We start from the raw sequence: 8,656 nt of genomic DNA, 5'->3' as shown, positions 1-8,656 counted from the left end.
GATTCCAACTGGAAGGTATAAAATGTTTGCAGGTGAACATTGAACAAGGGTTCTCTGGAGGGTATAATTGATGTACTGTAAACGTCTCTCCACCAGATGGGCAGCTTGACAGCTGTCCTATACAGCTGGAGCCTGATGTGTGCCTCAAAAATAATCTACAGGCAACCGCGTGGCTGAAAATCCTTGTCTGGGGAAGACGCGAGTTTGGGAAGTGACTGTGCGCCCTCTAGTGGCAGATCTAAGGGGAGCGTATCCTATGGGCCAGATGTGGCCAAGCAGAACGGAGCCCCCTGGAGTTGCCTCAAATCCTTTGTGGGCAGGAGATCTCAGCAGAGGGAGGCTGGAACTGTCCTCCGAGAATCAGAGACCAATGAGGTGCAATTTGGCTTGCATCTAAAGAACGGCTGGTGAGAGGGGGCTCTGAAGAACCCACAATTACCCCACAGAATGGGCGTGAGCAGATGGTGTGGGGGATGGGAGAATGAAAGCGTTTTCAGATCACACCCCATGAGTCTTGCTTGTTCAACATAATGACTTTTTTTTAACTTGGTGTAAAGGGAAAGTTATATAAGATCATAAAAAATCAGTCTGAAGAATCCTTTTTAATTCCTGGGAAAATGTAAAACCTGTTTAATTCACCCTGTGACCCATACAGAAGTCATTTGTTCACATTTTTTATGCTCACATTTGCAGATCCTTTTCCTTTCCTCAGAAGGAAACAACTCAAGTGATTTTCTAATTGTAAAAAAATTCACCAAGTGTAGAAAAAGTCTAAATAAGAAAGTAAAAATGTTGGGTGTGGTGGCTCGTACCTGTAATCAAAGCACTTCAGGAGATCGAGGTGGGAGGATCACTTGAGGCCAGGAGTCCAAGACCAGCCTGGGCAGCATGGCAAGACCCTGACCCTACTAACAAAATAAAATTAGTAATAATGAAGGAGGTAACAATACCTTTTAACCTTAACTCTCAGTGTTAAATGCTGGTAACATCCTGCAACATTTGCTTTTTTTGGGGGGGGGATGTTGGTTGTTTTTTTGGGTCTTGCTCTGTCACCCAGGCTGGAGTGCAGTGGCTCAGTCTCGGCTTACTGCAACCTCTGCCTCCTGGGTTCAAGTGATTCTCCTGTCTCAGCCTCCCAAGTACCTGGGATTACAGGTGTGCGCCACCACATCTGCTAATTCTCGTATTTTTAGTAGAGACAGGGTTTCACCATGTTGGCCAGGCTGGTCTCGAACTCCTGACCTGAGGTGATCCACCTCCACTTCCACCTCCCAAAGTGCTGGGATTACAGTCATGGGCCACCTCGTCCAGTTGAATTTCTCAGATTCTAAAGTGCATTCATTATAACAGATTTTGGAGGAAAATAATGCATTAAATATATACTTTGATTTTCTGGTTCTATCTTGGCTTGTGCTGGCTTATGGCCACACACTTGATGGCAGAAAATGTCCACTCTTTGCTCTCATATTTATATGGTACAGATACAAGTCACATAAACAAACTAAACAAATCTCTTCTTTTTGTCTTCCACCTTCTCCTCCACCTGCTCCTCCTCTCTTCTCCTCCTTTACTACATTTCCTTCCCTGCCCCCTCCCCTCTCATTTTCCCAATTTAAATTATCAACAGGTGATTCTGGCAGGCTTCATTTGAGTTAAGTGCCCACTCAGTCCAAACTCAACCAGGATGCCGGAAGCCCCCCGGGTATTGTGAGGGGTAGGTAGAGTGGCAGAGGGCATTTAATTTGGGAATGAGGCAGACATCCAGAAGTCGTCTGCTATGAGAGCAGTGACTTGCACTTGATTGATGCTCGATACTTTTAATTGATTTGAACCAAGTCGAAAGCTTGCAAGAGTTTATTAATACAATGATCTAATTTCAGGGTCAATTTCATTTTGGACAGTTATGTAATAGGAATACTAAATAATCAACTTTTTTTTTTTTTTTTTTGAGACATTGTCATGCTCTGTCACTGAGGCTGGAGTGAAGTTTCACCATCTCGGCTCACTACAATCGCCACCTCCCAGATTCCAGCGATCCTCCTGCCTCCACCTCTCAAGTAGCTGGGACTACAGGCATGTGCCACCATGCCTGACTAATTTTTGGTATTTTCAGTAGAGACAGGGTTTCATCATGTTTGCCAGGCTGGTTTCAAGCTCCTGGCCTCAGGTGATCCACTCACCTCGGCCTTCCAAAGCGCTGTGATTACAGGTGTGAGCCACCTTGCGCAACTGATAATCAACACTTAATGCAGGTATATTCACGTCATCATTTTCACCACTCATCATCTCAAGGTGTAAATACTAATACAGTGATAAGTAGAAAAGTCTATGTGCTTCTTTGAAACAATTCTCAGAGTGTTTGGTGAACAAAACCAAATTTCTTAGTTCTTGGAAAAATACAAAACAAAACTTCAGAGTTTCTTAGGAAATTTGCAAGATTCTTGGCGTTCAAATCACTCGCACAAAGCAATACTGGGATGAGTCAAGTATAATTGAATCAGGAACATATGGATTAAATTCTCCCTTAAATGCACATGGATATCAAGCTGAGGAGAAAGAGAACCTGCCAAGTGTGTTACCAAAACAAAATGCTTTCAAAATAACTTGAGACAGTCAACAGACCACAAACACAGCTGTGTTCTCTTATGTCTAAAAATATGCATTTTCGCTTCAATGTCTTGATATTTAATTAGATTTTTGTTGAGTGACTATGGCATGTTAGGCACCTTTGAAAGCTCACCAAGTCATGTTTCCAATTTGGGAACGTGAACTCTTTTTTTAAAATCTCAACTTATTTTAGATTCAGGAGGTACATGGGCAAGTGTGTTACCTGGGTATATTGCGTGATGCTCACAGTTGGGGTGTGATTGATCCAGTCACACACATAGTAAGCATAATACACAATAGGTAGTTTTTCAACCTTTGTGCCCTCTCTCCTCTTCCCTGCTCTGTTGGATCTCAGCATCTATTGGTCCCATCTTTATGTCCACGTGTACCCAATGTTTAGCTCTCACTTCTAAGTGAGAACATGCAGTATCTGGTTTTCTGTTACTGCATTATTTAACTTTGGGTAATGGCCTCCAGCTGTATCCATGTTGCTGCAAAGGACATGGTCTTACTCTTTTCTATGGTTGCATAGTATTCCATGGCAGATATGTGCCACATTTTCTTTATCCAGTCCACCTTGAATGGGCACCTAGATTGATCCTATGTCTTTGCTGTTGTGAATAGTGATGCAATGAACATACAAATGTGAATATTTTCTCCCATTCTGTAAGTTATCTAATGAAACATGAACTCTTAATGAAATGATTAGCATCATTCTCTTTCTAGTGTTAAAGCAAACTAAATATGGCCTGAGAAGGACTCTGTACTTCTCCTTTTTTTAATTTGAGATGGGGTTTCACTCTTGCTGCCCAGGCTGGAGTGCAGTGGCGTGATCTTGGCTCACTGCAACCTCCATCTCCTGGGTTCAAGTGATTCTCCTGCCTCAGCCTCCCAAGTAGCTAGGGTTACAGGTATGCTCTGCTATGCCTGGCTAATTTTTTTGTATTTAGTAGAGACTGGGTTTCACCATGTTGGTCAGGCTGTTCTTAAACCCCTGACCTCAGGTGATCCACCCACCTCAGCCTCCCAAAGTGCTGGGATTACAGGCGTGAGCACCCAGCCAGGACTCTGTACTTCTGTATTTGAGTCCTCGTGGATGAACTGTAGCTTAATAATCAGACAAGATTGAAAACCTAATTTAGGCATATCTGCCTGCAGCAGTAACTGAGTCACGCCCAATCCCAGCAGCCACACCTCAATCACTCAGACTGCTAAGTGTTCCAACTGTGTTTAAATAAGGCAAACACCAACCTGTAACCAACCCAGCTGTTTCTGTACCTCACTGCCGATCTCTGTACATCCCTTTTTTTGTCCATGCGTCTTCTTCCACCATGTGGCTGCGCTGGAGTCTCTGTGAATCTGCTGTGATTCTGGGGGCTGCCCGATTCACAAATCATTCATTGCTCAATTAAACTCCTTTAAATTTAATTCAGCTAAAGTTTTTCTTTCATCACTGGTTTTCCACATCTATTTGAATAATTGCTCTTAAAATCTGTGCAGCAATAGGCATTGCTGTCAGTCTTGCTTCTGCAATTGATTTTTATGGCCTTAACCAACTTGATGAGCGTCAACTTCCTGGAGAGGGCTCCCTTGGATTTGGTGTTAACTAGAGAAGTGGTGGATGGCAAGCCAGGCTGGGCCATGTGATGAGAGGAGGAGCCAGCACAGTTTTACAGACACTGATTTGTTGGGCTGTTTATTACCACGACAAGGCAATCAGCCTTGCTGATTCATGTTGCTTTTTTCTTTAGTTTTCCTAAGAATAGAGTTTCCATGGTCTGGGCAATTTTAGGAGGTTCCAAGTTCCCCCATCATTTCCATGTTTGTCTTTGAACAGAATAAATGATGATGTAGGTCGGGTCACAGATGAGAGTGATCCAGCTCTTCTGGGTTATACATCGGTGATGTGTGACCCACCCAGGCAGAGGGGGCCTTGTCAAAGGAGCTTTCCGGAAGTGAAGTTCCTTCCTTCATTTTACTCACTGTGATCACCAGACACCTGATGGCAACCTTCATCAGGAACCTCCAGGCCAGATGCTTCTAGAATAACCTCTCAGGGTGTTCATTAACTCTGAAGTTTGCAAAGGCAACAAAGATGAGTTGATTGCAACCAATCACTACATTGGATTACATAATTACAATTAACAGAGTTTTTGCTATACAGGAAGTGAGCAGAAGCTCCCATATCTAAGTACAGCTAGCAGGCAGTGGGGTCGAGAAAGCCGCTGGAAACCCTTGGTGAGTGTGGGTAAGAGAACAGCTTTGCTTCTCCGCCAAAACCCTTTCCCTGCTCTTTTCAAACTCTGCTGATGCTTGTCTGCCTGCTCCCTGTTGAATCTGTGTGGAGGTGTCACACAGTCCTTGCATCAAAGTCCCAGCTAATATTTCCACAAAAATTTCAGCCCGTGTCTATCAATTTCCCAAAAACTACAGTTGACATAGCATCAGTGATATCCCAATGCTCTCGCAAGCATCTTTCTCCCTATGACTTTCTGAAACGGATTTCAATAATCCTCTAACTCTGGGACAGTTTTTTCTTTCCATTAGAGAGGGCCGCACACTGGCCGGCTGCAATCTGAGGGCTCTGTGCTCGGTACGACTTGTTCAGCCCTCACGGGTTTTGCTCCTCCTAGAGCAATGAACATTGTGATCCTAGAAAGAGCAACTTCTTGAACTGAAAGTAGATTGTTCCCCATCAACACTCCTCTTGCCCTGCTTTTCACACTGTGGGGCAGTTTCACTTGAAAAATATTCATGGGGTGCTTGTTACATCTGGCTAGGTGCCAGGGAGATCAAGAGGAACAGGACATGGCCCCTGCCTTCAGACACATATGACCTAATGGGGAAATAAGAAATGTGCAATTAGCACAATATGGTGAAAGTATGCTGTTGATGCTGTGTGTGCACAGAGGAAGTCATAGCGGGTTGTGCTGGAGAAGGGAGGGAGGTATACTAGTTCCCTATGTGCCATACAAAGAATCACAAACTTGGTAGCAACGCACATTTATTTTCCTACAGTTCTGCAAGTCAAGACCCTAAACGGGTTTCACTGGCCAAAAACAAAGTGCTGGCAAGGCTGTGCATCCCTGGAGGCTTTAGGGGAGAAGGCATTTCTCCCCTTTCCCAGCTTCGAGAGCTGCACTCCATGGCTCATGGCCCCTTCCTCCATCTCCAAGGCCAGCATCTGCAAATTTCCGTCTGTTCCGCCTCCACATCCCCTTCTCCTCTTCTGTGGGGTCCAATCTGTATCCCTCTCATAAGAACACTTCTGCTTGTATTTAGTGTCCACCCAGGTAATCCAGGATAATCGCCGTATCTCAAGCACTTTACAACTGCGTAGTCTCTTCTGCTATATATGGTAACATTCACAGGTTCCAGAGATCCAGATCCGGATTTTTGGGGGACCATGAGTCAGCCTTTCCAGGAGGTAATGTGAGGCACACAGGAACAGCATTTCTGACAGGAGGAACAGCATAAGAGGGCACAGTGGCATGACTCAATGCAGAGCATGCAGAACCTGTGTAGCTTAGAGTTGTGGGAGCATCAGGTATGAGGTGATGGGGAAGAGCCACGCTGCAGAGCGTGTCATGTGCCATGCGAAATCACTTGGGTTTATTTCATAGGATCTAAGGAGTCTTGGAAGATTTTTAAGCAGGGCCGTGATATGGTCAGCTGAATGGTTCAGAGATCATTGTGGGGGATAGATTCAGGCAGGCAGACACCACTGGGAGATCATGAGAGTCAGAACCAGGATGGGGATTAAGATGAGAACTGTGTTATATAACAAAAGAAGTTTCCAGGTGAAATTAACAGGAATTATCACTAATTGGATGGTGGAGTAAAAGGGAGAGAGGAATCTGGGATGATCCCAAGCTTTTTGCCTGAGTCAACAGTGGCCCGTTACATGTAATAAGTACAGGAGAAAAAAATATATGCTCAAGGAAGGAAAAACTGGCATTTAGTTTGAGTCTGTGGAATTTGAAGATAACTTGTAGGTAGGATTGGCTTTGTGGGTGTGTGATCTGTGCCGGCACTTAGGGCCCCACACTTAGGAGAGACCCCCAGCTTAGCTAATGCTCCGCTGCCACCATCTTGAAAGTCTTAGTAGTTTTTGAACAAACGGAACCATATTTTTGTTGTACACTTGGTCCCATAAATTCTTGAGTCAGTTCTGCCTGTGAGTGGTCTAAGAATCTAGGCAAGCGCCTCTGTCTTCAGAGGAAGTTTCCAGCAGAGTTTCCCTTAGACATGTGGACTCAGCCCCTCCTGGATAGACTATTCAGTCTCCTGGGCTGCAGCAGCTCAGAGCTTTCCCAATTAACACTTCAAGGCCAACAGTATGTGCCATAAGAGAAAGCCAAATATGCCGAATTCAAGGGCTCCTGATCAAAATTTAATAAACAAAAAAAGCCTTGATTTGGGCTTCTTTTCCACCAGCCTCAGCTCTGATGCTAACAGAAGTTAAAGAGAGCCTGAAGGGTTTTTATGTAACTAACTTTGGTGAGCAGAGGAGCTAATTCTTATGAAACTTGTTAATTCCCCTAGACTCACTACTTTCAACACCTCCCAAGACGGCAGGAGAGCAGACATTCACATTCACAAGTGAAGGGCGCTAGATTTATCTTAGTGTAAACTGGAAAGTTCCTAGAATAAAAGGAAGAGGTACTTTCTTCCTTCCTTACTGTATTAGTCCATTTTCTCACTGCCAATGAAGACGCATCCAAGACTTCCGTATTAGCTGACTCCACTTCCCAAATCCAGCCTGATAGTCATCTGCATTCTTCCTCCAATTCCTCTCAGTCTGAGGAAAGGAAAAAGTGTTAAAAATACAGATTACGGGCAGGGCACGGTGGCTCATGCCTGTAATCCTAGCACTTTGGGAGGCCGAGGTGGGTGGATCACCTGAGGTCAGGAGTTCAAGACCAGCCTGGCCATCATGGTGAAACCCCATCTTTAAAAAAAATTAAATAAATAAATAATACAGATTATGAGGGACACATAAAGAAAAGGTTGTAAAGGAGCACCGTGGGTGGTTGGTACCACAACAGAAACCATGGCGGGAATGAGCCGTCACAAGCTGTGTGATGCCAGCTTCCCGACAGCCCTCTGCCATTCTGCACCCTGCCCTCACCGACACGCCAGCCTTCCTGGTCACCTGCAGCGCCAGTCGGGTATGTCTTTTTTTATGTTTGTTGAGAAAGGGTCTTGCTCTGTTGCCCAGGCTGGAGTGCAGTGGCACAATCTCAGCTCACTGCAACCTCCGCCTCCTGGGTTGAAGCGATTCTCCTGCCTCAGCTTCCTGAGTAACTGGGGTTACAGACGTGCAACACCATGTCTGGCTAATTTTTGTATTTTTAGTAGAGACGAGGTTTCTCCCTGTTGGCCAGGCTGGTCTCGAACTCCTGACCTCAAGTGATCTACCTGCCTCGGCCTCCCAAAGTGCTGGGAATACAGGTGAGAGTCACCACGCCCGGCCCAGGTGTGTCTTTATGATACTGAAGTTGCATGAGAAGGGCTTCATGGGCAGGGTTCGAAGTTCAAAACGAGAATTTGGATCTGTGCCTGGTCCCATGTTAGTGTTCTTGTTTTGTTTCATTGTTTGTTATTTGTTTAAGAAGGGAAACCACTTGGACTGTGTCCTCTTCTTCTTACTCTCCCAGAGGAAAAGAAAAACATCATCAATGCTGAATGGCAGGTGCAACAAAGCACCTCTGAGAGTTGGCTTTGTGCTCAGGAAAGAACACGCCAGGTCCCGCTCCTGGCGTCTAGCTCTGCACGATCAGAGAAACTGCCCCAGCAATGAGCTGGAGACATGAACTCTGCAAGCACAGCCCTCACACATGCGCACTCTCAGGGACACGGGGCGACAGCCGTGGCTGGGCCAATTATGTTGTGGGGAAAGTTGGCCTTCACAGCCTCCTCTCTCTCTCAGTCTCAATCTCTCTCTCTGTCTTTCTCTGTCTGTTTGTCTCTCTCTGTCTCTCCCTTTGTCTCCCTCTTTTTGTTTCTGTCTCTGTCTCTCCTTTTTCTCTCCTTCTCTTTGTCTCTC

The 8,656-nt window shown here is 45.2% G+C and overlaps 1 non-coding gene across 1 annotated transcript; it reads right to left on the bottom strand.

Moving 5' to 3' along the window:
• Window positions 1–8,229: 8,229 nt before the first annotated feature.
• On the bottom strand, window positions 8,230–8,442 carry LOC116527261. The gene has a single exon (XR_004258458.1). It is a non-coding gene; the product is annotated as a small nucleolar RNA U3 (small nucleolar RNA).
• Between the last annotated feature and the right edge of the window lie 214 nt (window positions 8,443–8,656).

This window comes from Sapajus apella, unplaced genomic scaffold, assembly GCF_009761245.1.
Source record: "Sapajus apella isolate SASKATOON/1434 unplaced genomic scaffold, GSC_monkey_1.0 scaffold53, whole genome shotgun sequence".
Taxonomy (NCBI): Eukaryota; Metazoa; Chordata; class Mammalia; order Primates; family Cebidae; genus Sapajus; species Sapajus apella.
The sequence above is the reverse complement of the archived record's forward strand: the minus strand, read 5'-3'. Positions and strand labels throughout refer to the sequence as shown.